The 21,665-nt window shown below is 42.8% G+C and overlaps 1 protein-coding gene across 1 annotated transcript in view; it reads right to left on the bottom strand.

Annotated features, from left to right (window-relative positions):
- LOC308496516 (protein associated with UVRAG as autophagy enhancer-like) overlaps positions 1-8,712 on the bottom strand; it is a 34,839-nt gene extending 26,127 nt beyond the window's left edge. The window contains exons 1-2 of the mRNA XM_081045994.1: positions 8,577-8,712; positions 6,841-6,916 (exon numbers count right to left, since the gene is read on the bottom strand). The gene's annotated coding sequence lies outside the window, so the exon portion shown is untranslated. The remainder of the gene's footprint in view (positions 1-6,840; positions 6,917-8,576) is intronic.
- Between the last annotated feature and the right edge of the window lie 12,953 nt (positions 8,713-21,665).

Raw genomic sequence — 21,665 nt, forward strand, 5'->3', positions numbered from 1 at the left:
TTATCAAAAGTAATTTCCAGAAGCAGGTGCTTGCTCCACTTCCTTCTACAAAGCTGTTCTTGTTTCACACAGATAACCAGCAGGTACTGGCTTTGCCAGGTTATAAAAGGAGAACATTTTAGAGCTGGAATAGGCCCATCGAGATTCAAAGAGATGTCCAAGGTCACAGCTGGGTAGTGGCAGAGAGAGGATGACAAGCCAGGTTGGACGCTCATTAAGGAGCATGACTTTCTCTGAAAGGCGATTGACACAGAGGCGAGAGCAATGCTTGGAAATACAGTCCAGGCCCTCGTGATAGAGGCTCAACATCTCTATTTCTTGATCTTTAGATAATCCATAAGATACCGTCATACGCTTGCTTGTAGCCACAGGGCTTGTAGTCTGTTGTTCAATTAAACAAATATTGAGCATCTGCTATGTGACTGGCATTATTTTTGTTTTGGTAGCACTGGGCTAACAGTGGTGACTATAACAAGCTTCCTGCCCTCCAACAGTTTACATTCTGATAGAGGGAAGACAGTGAGCGACTAAACAAACCATTCATATATTTCAGGTACAGACAGGCAGTGGATAATGTAGGTCTAAGCAATGCCTGGCATCTTCTCCAAGTGCTTCCCACTGTCACAAACAAGGTCCTTTGACTCAGAGATGCTTAGGTACAAAGATAAAATCAATTTTCAAAAACATTTTAAAGGTAGAGAAATCAAGCTGCAAAGCTCACCATCACTTCTAGTGAGATTTTCCTATTGAGTGTAAGCACAGACCAGATTGCTAGTTAACTGAGATGCAGCAACAAAGGCCCCAGAGATAAGAGACCTCAGGACTCTCCAGCCTAGTCATTCTAGACAGGTCCCTGCCCATTACTCAGTGATCCCGTCGAGAATGACTGCACCACCAGGGCCACTGCAGGGCCATAGTATCGGCTATAAAGACGCAACCTTTTTAAGAGGGGCAGGTGACTCAGTTGGGCATGAGCCACCATGACCCCTACAGGGACCCCACAAAAGTCTTTCAGACCATAAGCATCCAGCAGTTTGATGTCAGACGAGCAGATTTAGCTCCTAATACCTTTAACAATGTTAAAGTTACTCCAGAAATGGACAACAAGCATCTCAGATTTAAGTTTAGGATTTTCTCTGGCCCAGAACTAACTACTAACAGAAGACTTTTGGGAACCATCAGAGTAAAGACTCATTTTAAATGTTACTTTCTCAGTGAGGCCTTCTGGTCACCTTATAAATAATGGCAACTGTCCCTCCCCAATAGTTCCTCTCTGCCTTTCCAATTCTTATTTTCTCTTTACTCTTTAGCACTAATCCTCATTGTATTTAACCTCAAAGACTAACACTAGAATGTAAAATCTCTGAGGGCAAGTTTTTAAAAAAAAATTTTTATTTTGGACACTGCTCTGCCCCCAGAACCTAGAACAGGGGTCACATAATAGGTGCTCAATAAATATATTCTGAGTATATGAATGAATGAACAAACGAATGAACAGTACCTAAGTATGGTTATGTTAATTATTTGTTGCCCAAGAAAGGAAGTCAAGAAAAGATGTCACCCTTTAGAAGAAATTGAAGATCACAACTTAAAACATATGCCAACCATTTCCTTAGAATAAAGGATGTCAGAGAATAGAAATCGCAAATAAGAGTTGAGGGTGAAAGGTAAAATTCATTTCTATCAATTTTATGGTGTCTTACTGATCATGCCTGGGAATAAACAAACACAAGCAAAGAGAGTCAACAGATCTTTAACCATAGCATGTGAACTGTTCGGTTAACACAGTTCCCCAGAACCTCGTCCCATCTTTTTGTATTACTTCCCTTCACGCTTTGACTTTAAACAAAGACTCACATCCCCAAAGATGTCAACAGATTAAAACTATCACATATCACACAGAAACCATTAGATGCTCAATAATACCACATCACAGCTTCCCCAACAGTGGCCAAGAATCAGAGGGAAATGTGACTTTCACACAGTTGCACCTTCAGGGCAGCATGTGCTGAACACTATATTCTAATACTAAAGCCCCAGGAAGGAAACATGCTGCAATGATGGCGTCACATGGACTCCTTTGTGACCAATTTACCTTTGGCAATGATCCTTAATTTAGAAGGTTGTTGTCAGAACATAGAGGAAGGACAGAAAACAATCAGAGCAATAGGTGGGGTGGGGTGAAAGAAGGGGAAGACCCAACACAGGCAAAGATCAAGGAATGCCAGATATTTGTTTAGAAATACTGTACAGTTGCCCAAGACACCTAAATGACTAACTTCCTCTGGTCACTGCATACTTGTATGTCACACTCACCACTCTCACTCTGCACAATGATGATGCGTTATATTTCACATTTTATTATGACTATATGAGAACTGAAATGGAGACTCTTATGGGACGTGCCCAAAGTCTCACCATTAGTAATTAGCAGAAGTGGAACAAAAACCAAAATCTGACACCTGATCTAAACCTCTTTCCACTGGTATTTAGATGGTCCATCTGGACTAAAATTAGACATTTTCTATTTCATTAGCAAAGTAATTTAAAAAATTTTCCCATCAGATTTGTCACAAAACACAGGATTAAGAACCACACAGTTATTTTTGATTTCATGCTGTTAGAACAGTTTTTCCCAGAATGTTATGATTATGCCTTCCTATTTATAAAAAAAATCTTTGCACAGACACCTCCAATATTGCACTATTTATTTATAAACCTTACATACCCACAGCTATTCCAATGCATTATGTAATTACAAAGCATACATGAAAATAGCATTTGTTCTTGCTTTCCAATGAATCATTTTGTATCCCAAAGGTGTATACACCCTCCACTTTGGGGAACACTGGTTAAGTAATGTTCAACTTAAAACCTTATACATAAAAATATAATAACAAACAAACAAAAAAGACATGAATAGGATTAGATAACTAAATAATATTTAGAAAAAATATTAATATAAACATTTACCCAAAGTACAAGTAGGTACCTGCACTTGAAAGATGGCTAGATTCCCATGTTTGAGCAAAATAAAAAGGGGGTGCCATATTAGAAAACAGCCTGGCAGTTCTCCAAACTGTATGGTTAAACATACAGTTCCCATCTGACCCAGCAATTCCACTCCTGGGTATATACCCAAGAGAAATGAAAGCATATGTTTACACAAATATTTGTACACAAATGTTAATGGCAGCATTGTTCGTATATAAGTATATATGAGAAACTATATATATATATATATGAAATGTCCTGAATAGGCAAATCCAGAGACAGAAAGTAGATCAGTGGTTGCTTGGGGTAGGGGGAAGATAGGTAGTGATTGCTAAAGGGTACAATGGGTTCAATGTTCTAAAATCTACTGGTAATGTGGCACATGTCTGTGAATACCCTGAAACCACTGAACTGTACACTTTAAATTGGTGAATTGTGTGTTGTATGAATTCTATCTGAATCTTAACTATGCTGTCAAAAAAGGGGGGGGGAGTACCCATCTTCCTTCATAAAAGTCTGGAAGACTAGACAGCGCTGGTATTGAATGGGCTACAGAGATCAAAGGAGCACAAGATGGAAGTAGGCTGTGAACGAGGGCACTGAAAGTTAAAAGGGGAAATAGAGAGTAAATAAAGATTCATTTACTGTGAACCTGAGAAGGAACTGATCTCTGAGATGGACTCTCCATGGTCAACTGAGGGCCCTCATTTTAGAAATAATGAGAGCCTGGGGCCATTTGCTGACAGGGGCTCCTCAGGTAGTCTACAGCAGGAAGAACCTCAGAATGAACTCAGAATGGGCTTCCTGGACTCTGCCCCTACAAGTTTAACCCTTCTGAGTCAACTGTTATAAGTAGTTCCTGGTTTCCTTTTTGACCAATGGACACCTCATTTACATAAAACAGATCTAATAGGGAACCTGGGTGGAAACTTTCACAATAAAATGTGCCCCCACCCCTTTGTCTTGGCAAAACACAATTTAAGTTTCTACTGGGAATCTGTGTCTCCCAGGCTGCAGATCCGTTTGCTCAAATAAATGCTTGTTATTCTTTATTACAGTCGAAAATTAATTTTGGTTTACAAGGGAATACAAGTATGTATGGCGATGAGAGAGGAGGTAGAAGTGAAAATGCCACAATAGAAACATCTAGAACAAGGAAAGAAAAACAAAAAGTAAGTGCTGACAAAGACAGATCAGCACAATGGGTAAAATAATTGAATACCAATTGTAAGACACTACACTGAGGGCTTCAGACATCCATCCTCACCTTTAAACCTCCTGCAAGAGAGGTTCTGCTGGTCCAGATTTATAAATGGGAAACAAAGTTAAAAAGGTTAAGTACCATGGTTGTGTTTGGTTAAGTGCCTATCTTTTAGAAATACTTAGAAATAATTGATAGAATTTCTTGAATTTGCTTTAAAATAATACAGTGGGAAGTGCTGGTAGGGGTATGGATGAAATACAATTGACCATTGATAATTGTTGAAGGTGATGTGTACTATTCTCTCTACTTTTAACTTTGACATTTTCCATAAGAAAATTCCCTAAGTTGAAAACCAAACAAAAAACCCCCACATTTGCTGTATCTGCGCATGTGTCCCTAGGTTACCACTCTGACCTTTTTATCTACTATCTCTATACCCCTCCCCTCCACCTCTCTGCCGCCCCATCTTTATTTGATTTACCTTTGGAGTGACTCACCATCGCCGTTTTTAAAACTAATCCCTACAGGTATTTACTATTTTATTATGCCCTATTTTTTCCCATAGCACTCATCTTCTGGTATCTTACCCATGATCAATTCATAACTAACATTTACTATGGCACTGTTCTGTATTTTCTACACACATACACACACACACACACCACAATCCTCGTAACAACCTATGAGGTAGATACAACATCACTACCTTCATTTTACAGATAAGAAACTGAGTCACAGCTAGTAAATGGAGCCAGTAAATCGACTTGCTCCCAAGTCCACAGTCTTACCCACAACAGCACAGTGGTGAAGGGAAGACCTTTAAATCTCACAAACCCAAACAACTCTCCAAAATATCAAAATTCACCAAGCACAGAGTGGCTTCGATGAATTCAGCAATGTCAGTGACATTGACATGCTTATCTCCCTCAGCCCAAATGTCTACACAGACTAAGACTAAATGAGAGTGAGCAACAACAACAGACTTTATATAGGTCCTAGGATAGTTTAAATGATTTGACAGTTGAGCCATATTGTTTAAAATACCCTTAAAATATGCATATACAAGAGTTTAAGTCTTCTCTCACCTACAAGATTTAAAGTGGCCGTATGTACCAAAAGCTCTCTTCGGAGAGCAATTACCAAATACAGAAAGAGAGAATAGGGAAGTACTTTAGATATATTTTCATGATTCAGTTGTTTTCTGAATCATTATAGCTTGTTGGAATAAAAGAAGGTAGAAAGAAAAGTGTAGGAAGAAATTAAAACTCCACCTTCCAATTTTCACCACCTGAAATTGACTAGAGAAAAGCACCTACTGGCCGTGGATACTTTTCAATGTTCCTATGAAGCGGGGCAGAGTTTGCCACCCAAAAATATACCTCTTTAGGGTATTATTTTAGGATATTAATTTTAGGAAACAACAGACATGGAAGAAGCTGGGAAAACCAAGTAGAAGTTACCCTTTGTAAAAGGACATTTACCTAAGGACTTCTGTAAGGGAAATTTCCATTTTTAAGGGTGTTTCCCTCACTGCACCAGGAAGTAGCAGATATCTAAATCTCTAGCAACCTGTTTTCAATGGAAAAAGCACAGACTTAAATCTGCACAACAATCTACTCTTGTTTGCTGTGCTCTTTGTGGTAACCCCCTATAACTGACTGATCACTCCTAACATCTTTTGTCTTTAGCACAAGGTAGTATTTAAGGTGGTGACATCTGCCTTTTGGCAAGTTACTCAGTTTTCCTGGGTCTCTCCCATCAATACAGGAGGTAGACGTGCAATTAAACTTGAACTTGTTTTTCTCTTGCTAATCTGTCTCATGTCAATTTGATTAGATCATCCAGAAGAACCTAGAAGGGTAGAGGAAAATTTTTCCTCCCTGACACCTGCAAAAACACAAACAAAAAAAACTCTTTGAGATCTAATTTATATTTATCTCTTTTAATAAATGTAAAGCTAAGAGTCCAAGAACAGAATTAAAGTTATTTTAGGGGAAAAGAACAATTTTCAAACATAACTCATGGGCAAATTACATGAACATTGTAGTTAATTTCATCCACCTTCCGTTCATTTGCCAGTTTCCAGCGTAATGTTATAGATGACAAAAACATTTGACTCTAAAACTTCCTTTTACTCACTGAGAAGTATTTCACTTCCACAGTTACACTTCATATTCTAGTGAGAAATAAAGCATTCATTCAAATATGGGATCATTATCACCATTTTGAGGATGAGAAAACTGAGGGCCAGAAAAAGGAAGCAAAGTCAAGACTACACAGCAACCCAGTGGCATTCTCAGGGTCCAAACCTTGGAATCTTGTTGCAGAGTTCAGTCTCACCACTTATGTCACCTCTATGTGTGGCATAAAACACAGTGCAGAAGTGCAAACAAACAAACAAAAACCAAAGAAGAAAAACCACAAGAGTCCCAATCAAGTATAATTTTTATACCAATCTGAGAGACATTACTTACTAGCTGTGTGACCTTGGGCAAGGCTCTCGGTGCTTCAGTTCCTTTACAGGATTATTGTGAGAACTAAATGAATTGTAACATGCATATCTCAGTTTGACACACAACATTCTATAAAAGTTAGGTTTAATTATCACCATCAGTATGATTTTATGAACAGTAAAGACTTACAGTTCAGTTTAAGTCAGCACAGTTATGGAGACCCAGTTTTATTTCCCAACCTCTTAACTCAGTCATCCGTCAACTCCTGTTAATTAAAATGGAAAAACCAATCAGAGGCCTTATTTGGTATCCCAGAAAGATACAATATCACATACAGGCCCTAGTATTGCTCATGTTTATAATCTCTGACAGCTGGGCATGCTTATCTAAAAAGAACTGCTTAATTTTAACAGTAACACAACCAACCATGTGAATCTCTCCTTTCCACATAAATCTAAATTTAGTGACAAGGGAAGGGAAACTATTCAAATTTGTCGATGCCATTATTTGAGTGCCTTCAGATGAGTGGGGGGAGGGGAGAAGACAGAAATGTCCTCTTTCTTCAGCTGTTTACTTATCTTCCTCAAATGCTTATTCTTGGATGTTTATCCTTGGTTCTGACAGATTTTCCGTGTTAGAAATTGAGAACTCCAACTTCAGAAATCAAGCAATGTTTTCGGAGTTAAGTGGTCTCACGAAAAACATGTCTAATCAAATCTAACTCCCTAGCGGCCACCGACTCTCGGTTCTAGCAGCTCCCCCACTTTGCACAAGCCCTAGAAGTAGTTGATGCAGAAAGCAAAGTTCCTGTCCCCTGACATCACATTGTGATGGGCAGTTTCACGAGGTACTGCGGTGAAGAGGAACTGCAACAAGAGACTGAGAAACAGACGCCTCCTGCCACTTTAGACAGGTAATCTGGAAAACTCCAGCATTTCCCTGAAGCTGCTGCCTTTACTCTGCTCCAAACAAGGTTCTGTTGGTGGCCAGGAGGAAGGTGTGGGCAGCAATGTGGTGATACCTTAATCAGTAAAGACTACACTTGAAACTTTTCAAAACACTACCCTCCCTCCAGTTGTCGTCCAAAACACCAAGTGAGGTAGGGCCAGTTATCCTCCCACTTCTCAGACCAGAAACTGAAGTTCAAGAACAAACTGAATGAAGTTCATTGCTAGGAGGCGTAAGGAAAGAGTCAAATAAACCCGTTTCCGGAACCCTCGGTTCTGTGCACTTTCCCACCACCTCTTCAGACCCTTCCGAATTCCATTGTGATAACACAGTAAGGGCAGCTCTTGAATATACCCTTTCCTTTGAATCTTAATTCCTGCTAGGGCTAAATAACCCCTCCTCCGATGGTTCTCCACTTGCTTTATCCTGACAGCATCTTTTTTTTAAGGGGGTAGATAGCAAACCCCACCTTGCGGTCACAGTCAGGCTGGCAGGGTAAGGATAAAATGCAGCAATTCCGCTTTTTCCGCGGCAATCTCAGCAGGTGGAATTCACATGGGGTGCTCGGGCCAAACAATACGCGGAGCTTTCCTGCTCCAACCTCGGTTAAGTTCGAGAGGGGGTGCTTCGCGGGCGTTCGCAGTCTGTGTGCTCACTTTTGGGGAACCGAGAAAAGCCACCGAGTCCGGAACACAGCACTTGGGACCACGCAGGGCTCATGCTTTGTTCTCACTGAGAGCGGTCCAGCGCAAAAGTGCCTTGAAGGTCCAGCTCCGGCCCTGCTGGACCCAAGCCCAGCAGAATGGCTCTCCTTTGCAAGCCAACTCCATAAAAATCCTCCACCCCTGCGGAGAAGCCCCTTCCTACATTCTCCAAAGGACCTCGGAACTGCTCTGACCTACCCTGGGATCCCTCCCGTCTCCGGCGTCCCTCCCACCACCCCACTTATCCCGCCACCTCTCCAGCCCACCCCCTACCTCGGGCTCCTCTGGAGTCCCCGGCTCCGCGCGTCTCATCAGGTGAAAAGCTGCGCCCGGTGAGGGCAGCTCTTCGACTCTCGGTGGGTAAGCAAACTGGCAGCATTGAGAGCTCACCGCACACCCCAGTGGCGAAGAGAGGGAGCGCAGAGCGGGAAGCGGCTCCGGGACGCCGCCACGCCCCCCCCTCCCCCTCCCCCCGCCCCTGCCCCCCCAAATCCCGAGCTACCAGGGCAATCCGAGAAACGATTCAGAGAAGCGAAGCGCCGCTCCCGGGCGTGCCGCTCGGCGGAGACGCCGAGGACAGGAGCTGGAAGGAACTCGGGTCCCGCGCTGCCACCGTGATCCCCCGGCTGCCGCGTCCTCTGCCCCGCCCCTTCTCAGGGTCCTGGGCGACGCGCGCTGGGGACCGCGAGGAGCCGCTGTGTTCGCGGCGCCTTCTGTCCTGCCTCCCGAAATCTCGCCCTGCCCTCGCTGGGGGCCCAGACGGGGCCCCGATTTCAAGGGTAGAAATAAGGAGATAAACGCCGACGTGGCGGACATAAATTCCCAACCTCAAACACCCCAAGCAGCAGTATTTAGCATTAGGTACAAATAACTGAAATAAAGAATGATCCTCGTGAGTAATTTGGATTAAAGTCTGCAAAAGAAAAATCCGTGGGCTCAGCGGGGAACTGCAACTTACCCGGCGCGGATCCGCGTCTCTCAGACCTCGGCGGGCTGCTCCCCTCGGCGCCCCACTCCGAAGACTTCACTGTCAGCAATTGTCCAACCTATTCGTCGTCACCTGATGCCTCTGGCAGCGAGGGTTTGGAATCCCATCACAACTGTCCGCGGAGACCGTCCAAATTCGGGTGGATGCTGGCGAGAAATTGCCAACCAATACAGAAAGTTCCACAAATAGAAACCAAGCCCGTGTCTGTCAGCAAGGCTGAGAGCACGACACCCCTCGGCCCCTGGGGGGGCTTCCGCGCGCTCCAGCAGCGCCGTCGCCTCTCCCGGAAAGAATTGCCCAGTTACCTGCCCGGGTAACAACGCGCAGGTGAGACGGTCCTGGCTTGCTTAGAAGAGTCCCTTCTGCTTGGTAAAACCAAACCCCATCGTACTCCCCTTGGTTTCTTTTCTTTGTCCTTGGCCACTTTCAGTATGTGGAACCACGTCACAGGTATTTGGGGCTTAATTTGGGGAACCAATTTCAGAAAGCCAAGTGAATACAGGCTGTCAATCTCCCTGCTTCCGTCGAGGGCAGCCTATTTGGAGTTTAGGCCGGCTTAGACCTAAAGGAACTCGGGACATTTGGGGTTCTGTCTCAGGAATTCAGGTCGGTTGAAGACAGGCTGGGAAGGGCTTACATTAAACTAAATCAGAAAGAAAGGGGTGTGAGGTATGTGTTAATATTCGTTGAGTATCTGCTAGGTGCCAGGTACTTTTCCGACTTATCTTAAGCAATCCTATCAACATCCCTGAGAATAAAAAAATCATTTATTCCCATTTCGCAGAGGAGAAATCTGTGGCTTAGAAAGGTTAAATTACTTGCCCAAGGTCACACAGCTAGTAAGCAGCAGTGAGGCTTTGAAGGCAGATGTATCTAGCACCAAACCCTACTTCCAATATCCATCATATCACTAGCAAGATGGAAGAATAATGAAATGAAGGCGTCAAGCAAGAGCCTGTTTCAGGAATTTTTAAGAGAAGAGGAATCAGGAGCAAGCCAAGAGAAAGAATCTTAAAACAAGAATAAATGTCATGCAAAGTAAATCAGGGAGTCTACTAGCCAAATAACAACAAACTGTACCAGGTAGCAGACTGGACATAGTCCAAGGCAAGAAAAACATTCTTGTAGGGAGACTGTGAGATTTTGGACCACGACTGTAAGATTTAGTCAATTCCCTTTGAAGCCACTTTGAAATTATCTTGACCAAAAAGTGCAATAGTCTGGCTTGTGCACTATTGTCTGCAACATTCTGTACATTTGAACATACACATAGAACATCTAGCCACAGATAAAGGAGACCCACATTCTGGAACAGTAGCTATAGAGCTAAGAATAAAGTTCAAGGACAGATTTTTCAAATTAGGAATCACACTGGAAATCTGCTCCATCTCCCCCACGATCTGGAAATATAATAGAATTTCCCAAGCGCTAAGTGCTGAGGGGGATGAGCTTTCCAAGACTGCCTAATTGGCCAATTCTGAGAAAGTCACTGATAATTACGATGCAGGAAAAGCAGAGGCTGCTTTTGTTTTATTTTTCATGAGTAAGGTCATCTTCCAGATCACAGTGCCCTTCAAGACTCAGGGCTTCAGGGTGTGAGTATGAGGAACAACTCACCACTTCAACCAGCTTGGCTCCTGCCCAGCACCCGTTGGTCACACACAAAGCTCCACTGTAGCCAGGATAGCCTCTTAGGACCTAGTCAGTCTTCACAAGAAGCGATTTGTACCATGCGCAGAGATGCAACTCTGTTTTTGAGCTCAGCTGATGGAGTCAGCAAAGGGGAAATCAGCCTGTACAAAACAGGAACTTAGAAGAGATGAACTGAATAATAAGCTAGAAGGAGAAGGCTACTGGCATCATTACCACACAGTCATCCGACGAAGGAGGGATGGTCCTGCATGGGAGGGAAGCCAAGACATGCCTCAGGGAGTGAAGGAACTGACAGAAACTGCTTTGGCTCGTCTCCGTTTCTTTTCCTGTCTTTCAGTCCGAAGCATCCATTATCCATGAAAAGACACATTTGTATGATTCCACTTACAGGAGGAACCTAGGACAGGCAAATTCATAGAGACAGAAAATAGAATGGTGGGTACCAAGGGCTGGGGGAGGGGAAATGGGAGTTACCGTTTTATAGGTATAGACTTTCTGTTAAGATGATGAGAAAGTTCTGGAGATCAATAGTGGTGATGTTTGCATATTATTGCAGATGTAGTTAATGCTGCTGATTGTATACTGAAAAATGGTTAAAATAGTAAATTTTATATGTTATGTACATATTACCGTTATATATATATGATCTATTATCAAGATGTAATACTTCTTTAGAGTACAAGGACAGTGAACGCAATGTGTTAAGACAAGGCCCCTACCCCTGGAAATTCTTTTCTTAAATTTTAATAAATCTTCCCTATTTTGCTTTCCTTTAGGGATGTGTGCACCCAATTTTGGGTTGTCACACTCTCCCATTCAAAAGGAACTTCTAGAAGCTGGAACGGACAAGGAATTGGATTCTTTCTTAGAGGCTCCAGAAGGAAAGCAGCCCCGCCGACACCTGGATTTAAGCCCAGTGAGAGCCATTGCAGACTTCTGACCTTCAGAACTGTACGATAATAAATTTATATTGTTTTAAGCCACTAAACTTGTAGTTAATATGAAGCAGCAACAGGGAAACTACTATAACTATATAATAGGGAACTATTACTATTATAGCAATGGGAAACTAGTACAGAACCCAAGAGACTGATTTTGGTTGCACTGATGAAATGCAGTTCCTGGAGCTGCAGTGTAGTATCCCTGCCAGTTCGTTTTCTGGATTCCCCTGGAAATATCTCATTTTCCCTCCCTTTCTCTTTCATCATCAAAGTGCTTTGAACATAAAATATCTGTTGAATAAATGAGTTCTGGCAAAATATAGGGTCTATGAAATATGACTGGTGCATTTTTACAGTCTGAAAACTTGAAAGATTAAACAACTCTTTCGCTATTTGTCAATGAATGCCTTTACTATTGAAAAATTGGTAGTTAAAAAAAAGAAAAAGGAAAAGAAATTGGTAGTTAAATTATGTGGACTTGAAGTAACAGAGAATTTTGATGATCATACCTGGCTCTCTTTTCTACTTACAGGGAAAATGTAGATTCAATTTAAAAGTCAGTGCCTAGTCTTAGCATACAGTACTCACTTCCCTCATAGAAGAGGAAGCTTCTTTTCTGCTCTGAAGGATTTGAAGCTTTTTAGGCTGGCTGGTGAAAGAGACTGTGACATTCTTGTAAACATAGCTGACACCCATATCGTGCACAAAACTAAACACTAGGCCTATTTGAAAAAGGCAAGTCAAGTAGAGCATTTCAATGAATCATTACAACATTTGGTCAGCTTAGAAGGGCTCCCAAGAGTCCCATTGTCATTCTCTGGCGTTGAAGCTGCTGTCAGAGAGTCAAACCAAGTGTAAATAAATAGGTCCCTTGAAAAAATGCCATTGGTTGAAAGTTGCTGACTTAAGAACCCTCCTGGGAAGAGACAAGCTTCTGGAATTAAGCTGTGTGCAGAGCTGATGCACTGACCCAGCCACATTCACTGGGCCCCTGTGGGCCAGGGGAACTTTTTTTTTTTAATGTTCATTGTTCCTAACTAATGCTCTATTTCTTTGGCTTTGAAACAGTTCTATTTTAGTCAACAGAAATATGTGCAACACAAAGGGCAAAAAGAAAGTCTGGCTGGTTCTTATTGCTGCTTTAAGTTGAGCTTGGCTGGACTACTAAGGGAAGAGTGAGGAGAGGAGGCCGAAGATGAGAATCTCAGGCTGCATTAAGGACTTAGAGCCTTATCCTGAGGGCAGTGGGAGCTACTGAAGGGTTCTGAACGGTGGGACGTGATCAGGTTTGGAGCCTACTTATATTTGCATTTTTCTGTCTTGAAGATCTAATAATTCTTAAATTCTCAAACTTCAGTGTGTATAGCAATCCTCTTCAACCTTGACAAAATGCAGGTTCTGATCCAGTAATTCTCGGGTGGGGCCCAGAAGCTGCAACAAGCTCCCAGCTGAAGCCAAGGTTACCGAGCCATGGATTGCTCTTTGAGTAGCAAAGCCTAAACAAAAACACTTATGAGCATCCACCACTGATTTTTTTCAGAGCCTGCGAGGTAAGGAACCAGCTGGAGGGCATACACAAAGCTCTTTCCATCCTTAAATAGCTGTGTGTTTTCCTGGGGGGACCTGACTGCCCAGACAGAGAACATTGTGATAATGTCCTTAGTCATTCATTCTGAGTGCTTCCTTCATTCTGGACCATTACACAGACTGTGCCTTCAGCTCAGAAGTCTCTGTCTTGTCTTGTTCTCCATGTACTCAGTTACCAAATAGCCTTTTCCCCGCTTCTTTAGTGGGATTGGCTCCCCAACTTTCTTGAGGTTTCCCCAAGCCAAGAATATCAGATTCTTCAAAAATGACCACTATGCCTTGGTTTGGATAATTTGGGGATGTGAAGGAAGGTTGCAGATAAATAAATTAGGTTCCTTTAAATTGATGTTGCAGAAAGTAATACAGGATTCTTCTAGTCTTTGTTTTGTCAATACAGCATATATATACATGTCATTGTATAGTATAAACAAGATGATAAATGTAAACTACTTAGCACAGTTCTAGCACACAGTAAGCAGCCGGTATATGCTAGTTATTCTTACCAAAATACATGCTTTATTGAGAGGTTATGAGAGTTAAGTGATGTGTAAAGCACCTAGAATAGTGCCTTGCACATGATAGGAACTGAACATACCATAGCTATCATGCAGTAATGATGATGAGAAGGAAGAGGATATGAGAATGAGCTTCTGTTTCGTCTTCTGTCAATAGAATTACATTCCTATGGTAAGACTTTGGAAGAGACTCAAGGAGGTAAAATAATTTTCTTAAACACATTTCAACCACCAACAATAATTAGAATGTAATCAAAAGCCTTTCTTTATATTTCTCTTGAGGATCATCAAAGGTATCGCACTCCTAAATCTTCACTCCACTTCACTGCTTTCCTTTCCCCTCCCCTCCAATTCATTTACACCCAGAATCTACACCCAAGCACCCCTCTTCCTCGCTAAATGCACTGAGTTACTCAACTCACAGTAGCTTCCACAATACTGAGCACTGAGCCTATCACATAATGAGGGCTCAGCAAACATTTGCAAAGTTGAATGGAGTCTTATCAGAATACAGAGTTCTTACTACAAAAGTTCTAAAGCAAATTTTTTCTTCTAAAAAGTTCAACCCCTTCTCTCATCTCCCCAAAGCACAAAAGAGCACCTAGAACAGGACCTAGGTATCATCTTGATAAAATAACACATCACTCCTTCTCCTACCTTGTTAGATTAATTCAGTAGAACAGTGACCAGTGATTGACCTCAATCAAAGTTCAGGTTCAGTGTGCTTCTCTCCAGCTCTGGGATGCTTCTAACTCTCCTTAGTATATAATGAGATGTTTTTTCCCCCAAATCCACAGCCTACTTTCTCAGGAGTATCCAGGTAACTGCAATTATTTTTTTTTTAGTTCACTACCAAAAGCAATTGGGTCACATTGTGCAAATTAAACTCTCCTCTTCACCTCTATCAACCCAGATACACATATAAATCCACTCTAGCTATTCTGATGTGAGAAGGGTCCTGTCATTGCTGCCTTGGATCATACCTCAGCAGCAGAATCCTCAGAGGCATCTGTCCTGAGTCTCAGTGTCTAAGGCAACTATCGTAGGCTATTGGATAACACAAAAAAGGAAGGAAGGAAGGAAGGAAGGAAGGGAGGGAGGGAGGGAGGGAGGGAGGGAGGGAGGGAGAGAGAGAGAGAGAGAGAGAGAGAGAGAGAGAGAGGGAGAGAGAGAGAGAGAGGAGAGAGAGAGAGAGAGAGAAGAAAGAGAGAGAGAGAGAGAGAGAGAGAGAGAGAGAGAGAGAAAGAAAGAAAGAAAGAAAGAAAGAAAGAAAGAAAGAAAGAAAGAAAGAAAGAAAGAAAGAAAGAAAGAAAGAAAGAAAAGGAAAGAAAGAAAAGAGAAGGCAGGAAGGGAGAGGGCAGGAAGAAAGGAAGGAAGGAAGAAAGAAGTAAAAAGCTTATTCTGTAGTCCAGGAGAGGTTTACAATCCCTTTATAAATGGTGCTAGTATTTTCTAAAACAGAAATCAGGATATAGTCTGATAAATGATGTTTACTGAGTTGTAATTGTAAAATTCCTAAGGTTATAAAAATTGTGCTAAATTTACTTAAATATTTATTAATTTTCTTTCATTGGAAAAAGAACAATCGAATGAAATCACATTTATCTGGAAAAATCTGTGACATAAGGCCACCTTGCCTATGTGGATTGGTAGGATTTCCAATGGGCATAATTATAAACGCAGCACAATTTCGTCACTGTATAGACTGTTATAAGGGCTAGCTAAGATTTATACACTAATATAAAAAGGGGAATAAGTGTGAGAACTTCATCAATGGAGAAATGAAACCAAACTGACAACTAGCTTAACTATATTAAGTCAGCCAAAGGATGTTGATTCGTCAATGGAGAAATGAAACCAAATTCCCTCAGAAAACAACCAAAAATCCATCCCCAAACAAAAAATTGTCAACCAGTTATTTGTTCTCTTTTACTGTGATTGATTAATTTATCAATGGAGAAACGAAACCAACCAAACAAAAAAACCAAACTGTCAACCAGTTATTTGATTCTTTTTATGGCAAAATTGCCTTACAGCCAATTAGTTATGCAGTGAAAATGTTTGCGGCAAAGGTGCTGCAGGGAAAGTACCTAGAACCACATTTAGAATCCCCCTAAAAAGCAATCAGGTAGAAAGAAAACTGGCAGTCCTGTGGCTACAGCTCCTGATGAAGTTGTCAGCATAATTTTGAGTCATGTGACCCTCCCAGCTGCAGGAGTGATGTCTTTCTCAAACCTTTTTCAGCAGGCAATTCACCCTCAAACTTAGAGGTGGTAGTTCCAGGGATCACCAACTACTAAATAAAATGCAAATCCATCATTTGCGCAATTATACATTGGATTATACTATCAGAGACAAGGATAAGGTAGATAATTTCCAGAATCCTTGCAACACCATGATTCTTATTACATGTATTAATTTAACAGCTTTTTTTCCCCAAGCTAACTTTTATGTAACACATTCAATTCTTTGACTTCTCTTCTTTACACTGTCTTATCTATTCTGATTTCTTCCACAGACCCTCACCTTCCTCTTATTGTTTTTGGTTTCCTCTTCTCCAGAGTTAACAATGAGAGAAAATTGAAACAAATTGGTTTATAAACCCAGTCCCTCTTCCTCAGCCAGCAGCCTTTCATCAGTTTCGTTTTCTGAAATGCAATATAGCTGAGATTTAGTGCTGGGGCTCACAGCAGCCATTTGGAGGTTCCCATGCTCTTTTTGCCACTGACTGGCTACATGCCTTGACAGGAGGATTCTTCTCTCTGAGACTTAGTTCCCTTTTTTGTAAAATGGGCATAATACTAACAGCATCTAACACATAGGGTTAGACATCGGTCTGGCATGGAGAAGTTAACTACCCCTGTGACTCTCACAACTCTCTGTGCAGCATAACTGTGTTATATTTTGTGACCTACGTACATATTTCTTGGGGATCAACCCTCAAATGCTTCATGTTCAATCAGACTCTTCTTGATTCCCAGCATCAAATCTTCCCAGTGTCCCAAACACTAGTGTACATCACATTTTTATGGAAACAAGGAAAAACAGGCACACTTCATCCACCGAGGTATGACTTTGAGGACCCAGAATCTTCTTTATCCCAGCCTTCCACTGATTATCAAAAATGAAAAAGTAACTTGTTAGAAGTTGTCTATCTGGTATTGGTATGTATTTCTCAGAGATATGCTGAGGACTGACTCCTGGGGACTAATTTTTGTACTCTGTCAGGGACACAAAGCAGTAGATAGTATAAATAATGTATGTTATTTGACATTGGACAAGATATTTAGGGTCCCCCTCAGTTTGCTTATTTGTAAAGTGTGTTGAATGATAACAGTACCTACTTCAATATGATGATTATGAAGATGAAAATAGATCATGTGAATATTTAGTATAGCCTAGCCCATAATAAACACTCAGAATCTGATTTATTAATAATGCTGATTTCATTATAACTTTATTTTCCTATCTGTAAAAGATGATAATAATACCTCATATAGATTTTTATGAAGATTAAATGAGATATTTTAAAATATGTGTGGTACAGTTTCTGATATATTATAAGTACTTAATAAAGTACTTAGTTTTCTTAAAACCAACTCCAATTAGTTTCTTGCTTACTAACCACACACACACAACATGCAAATACACACAAAACAGTTCATACATGATTTCCTCTGGTCAGCATTGATGCTATTGAATAAGGAGGAAAATCTATACATTGTTTCATGAACCTGTGCAGTGTTTGAGCTCTCCTGAAAGGCTCAGGTCCAGTCACAGAGACTTCTACCATCAAACTTACTGGACAAAAATGAGTACTCTTTTAAATGTATTCATTTTCTTGACTAAAATTCTATTTGGGAGGGGCGCAGGGTAGGCGGCAGTTGCTATTTATCCTGTGTCCATTGATTTGTTTTTCCTAATGCAAATGGAAATTATAAACTACACAACTTGAAACACAAAGATTTACTTATAGTATTGTTCTCTCTCCTCTAGTCATTACCATAAAAATCCATTATTTATCATCTAAATTCTCATAAAGCCCAATTGGTCTTTGTCCTAATCCTTCAGCTCTCAGGTCATTTCCCTTTCAGTGAATCAGACACCATACTTTTTTAAAAATAGACTTTCATATTTAGATTTATGACTAACTTGGTAATGTGGTAATGTGTTTCAATAAGTCTTCTTTTTTTTTTTTTAACAAGAGACATTTGTTCAAGCAGCTAAATAGAATAATTACTCAATATATTTTTTTACCCTTACACCTTACCCTTTGCTTTTAGCAAAGGAACTGTGTATTGTGTCAATGATACAAAAGAACAGAATATAAATGATGTGTTTATTTGACCTTGGGCAAGATATATCAGGTCTCTTTATAGCCTCAGTTTGCTCATCTGTAAAGTATACACGATAAGAGTATCTATTTGAATTGGGTGATTATGAAAATTAAAATAGATAGTGTGGATATTTAGTGCAGTCCTGTTCTTGTTTTAAACAACCGATTATCTTTGAAAACTATTAAAAGCATAAGAAAAAAAGTCTTCCTATTTGCCCCTGTTAAGGTCTAGAATCGACCGCCCCTCAATTGGACAGAGGACACACGCGATAATGCAAGTCACACAGCGAGGTTTATTTCCAGCTAGCTGGGGTCCAAGTATCTGCCCGACGCAGCGGGTTTCAACAAGGACCCTGAGCACTCAAAGCCAAGGGTTTATATAGCATCTTTAAAGCATCCAGTAATTTTCCATAGCTTCAAAGAGTATACATATCATGGGCTTGTTCCACATTCTGGGGATTTGACAAGATAAGTTGGCTTGTACCCCACCCAGTCAGCAGTTAACAAGATAAGCTCTTTTCAAACAGGACATCTGGTCCACACCCTGTTAAGGTCATTCAGAAAATGGCTTCCTTTCTTATGCTAACCAACTCTTACATTCCCCCCTTTTGTTGTTAATAATGAGGAATCTTGCTCATACACCCGGCTGATCGGCTGATCGTAGAGGCCCTCAGGGGCAGGCTATCTCTCATGCTGTTGTCTTAGGACCATGAGCTGGACAGTATTAATACGATCTTTCACAAAATTAATAAGCTTGTTTAAAATGCAAGGGCCAAAGGTTAAAATAAGCACAAGCAAAACAAACGGGCCAACCAAGGTAGAAACTAGGGTGTTGAACCAGGGGGACCTATTAAACCAAGCCTCAAACCAGTTCTCCTGAGCTTCCCTCTCCCGTTTTCTCTTGACTAACACTTCTTTCAGCTTTGTTATGGATTCTTTTACTGTACTAGTATGGTCAGCATAAAAGCAGCACTCTTTTCCTAACGCGACATACAGCTCCCCTTGTTAACAAAGGCAAATTTGAGGGAGTTAGGTTGTGATACCGACCATTTCTAATCTCCGTCATTAGAGGTGACACAGTCCCATTTTTTTACAGAAAGAATATTGGACCCCCCACAATGTTATGGTCCCCGTGCGGCTCCTTATCCAGATGTTGAACAGAGTCAGGGCTAGCAGCCACTTCATCGTTGAGCGAGGCAGGGGGCGAGGCGCTTCCCCGAGGTCGGGAGAGCTGCAGCTTCAGAGGGTTATCAGGGTGTCGCCACACGGTCCACTCCCCAGCTTGTGCTGCTCCAGCTGATCAGCTCGGCGCACGTGAGAGTGATGGATCCAACGGGCTTAAAGGCCCGTTGCCGTCAACCTTCAAGGCAGTGGGAGTAACCAGAAGAACCATATAAGGACCTTTCCACCTTTCTTCCAGGGTCCTGGACCTGTGTCTCCTCACCCATACCCAATCCCTGGAACGATGCCATGTTCCGGGTCCGGTGCGTCCTTGGTTTCATACAGAGAACGCACTAGGGGCCATATCTCATACTGGACCTCCTGCAGGGCCCTCAAACTGGCCAGATAATTTGGGGCCACATTGGGATCATGATCTGGTAGAGTACGAACAATAATGGGGGGTGGTGTCCCATACAGAACTTCAAAGGGTGTCAATCCATGTACATATGGTGAGTTCCGAACCTGGAAGATGGCATAGGGTAAGAGGGTCACCCAGTCCCTGCCAGTCTCGATGGCCAATTTAGACAAAGTCTCCTTTAGGGTCTGATTCATTCTCTCTACCTGCCCTGAGCTCTGGGGATTATATTCACAATGTAACTTCCAATTGGTCCCCATCGCTCGGGCCAGTCCCTGTAGGACTTTACTGATGAAAGCCGGGCCGTTATCAGAACCCAAAACCTCGGGGATCCCATATCTGGGAATAATTTCCTCTAGCAATGCCTTAGCAACAACCTGGGCTGTCTCCCGTTTCGTGGGGAAGGCTTCCACCCAGCCTGAAAACGTGTCAACCATTACTAGCAAGTACTTATACCCATACCTCCCAGGCTTTACCTCAGTAAAATCCACCTCCCAACTCCATCCCGGCGCTCTCCCCCGTACCCTTGTACCTGTATGTAGGGGTCCCTTCCTACTGAGTTTCATAGCCTGGCACCCAACGCACTGATCCACGATCTCCTGGATCTGAGAGCTGTTTGTCGGGGGAACCGGAGGCAGGCGGACTCGAGAATCGTCAGCAACTTCTTTTTTTTTCCTAAGTGGGTGGCTTGGTGCAGGTGGGAAAGGAGAAACAGTCCTAGTTTCGCAGGCAGTATCCATCTTCCCTCTGCATCCCGACACCACCCATGCTGATCAGGCTCCAGGCAGTGGTGGTTCTGAATCCACCGCAGGTCTTCCGGGGTGTAGTCAGGTCGCGGGGGCAGGCGCGGGAGCTCGGGTGCGGGCAGGGTGAGTACCAAAGCTGATGAAGCTACTGCTGCTGTCTTGGCAGCTTTATCCTTCAGCCTCCGGGGTCCGGGCAGACTGGTGCCCAGGGACGTGGACAATTGCAACTGCCCGAGGTTTTTGCACGGCCGCCAGCAGTCTCTGTACCTCTGGGAGACTGCGCAGAACCTTTCCTTCCGCTGTAACAAAGCCTCTCTCCCGGTAGATAGCGCCAGTGCACATGGACAGTGCCGAAAGCGTAGCAGCTATCGGTATAGACAGTCACTCGTCTCCCCTCGCCCGTTCTAGTGCCTCCGCCAGCAGGATCAGTTCAGCCTTCTGGGAGGAGGTCCCCGGGTGAAGTGGGGCGCTCCAAATGATGCTCCGGCTCCGGTCTACCACCGCCGCGCCCACCCTCCGCACCCCGTCCATAATGAAGCTGCTTCCATCAGTGTACCACGCCAACTCACTGTTAGGAAGGGCGGCGTCCTGGAGGTCGGGGCGCACCTGGGTGACTTCTGCCATGATCTCCTGGCAATCATGCAGGGGGGCTTCCAGATCCGGGATCGGCAGCAGGGTGGCTGGATTCAGAGCGGTAGGTTCGGCGAAGATGATTCACCATTAGGGCTACTGCTGCGATGATCCTTTATAGTGAAGGGCTTCAGGGGATCTGGCAATGCCAGGCTGGGGCTCTCAAGAGAGCGGCCTTGAGTTAGCCAAAGGCCTTCCGTTGGTCCGGCCCCCAGGCCCAGGGGGCCTTGTCCTTGGTTGCCTCGTACAGAGGCTTTGCTAGCTCAGCATACCCCAGAATCCACAGCTGGCAGTAGCCTGCCGTCCCTAAAAACTCGCGGACCTCTCGGGCTGAGGTGGGGACTGGAAGTCTAAGAATAGTCTCTTTCATGGCCCCTGTCAGCCATCTGG

Source organism: Rhinolophus hipposideros (assembly GCF_964194185.1).
Source record: "Rhinolophus hipposideros genome assembly, chromosome: 4".
NCBI lineage: Eukaryota > Metazoa > Chordata > Mammalia > Chiroptera > Rhinolophidae > Rhinolophus > Rhinolophus hipposideros.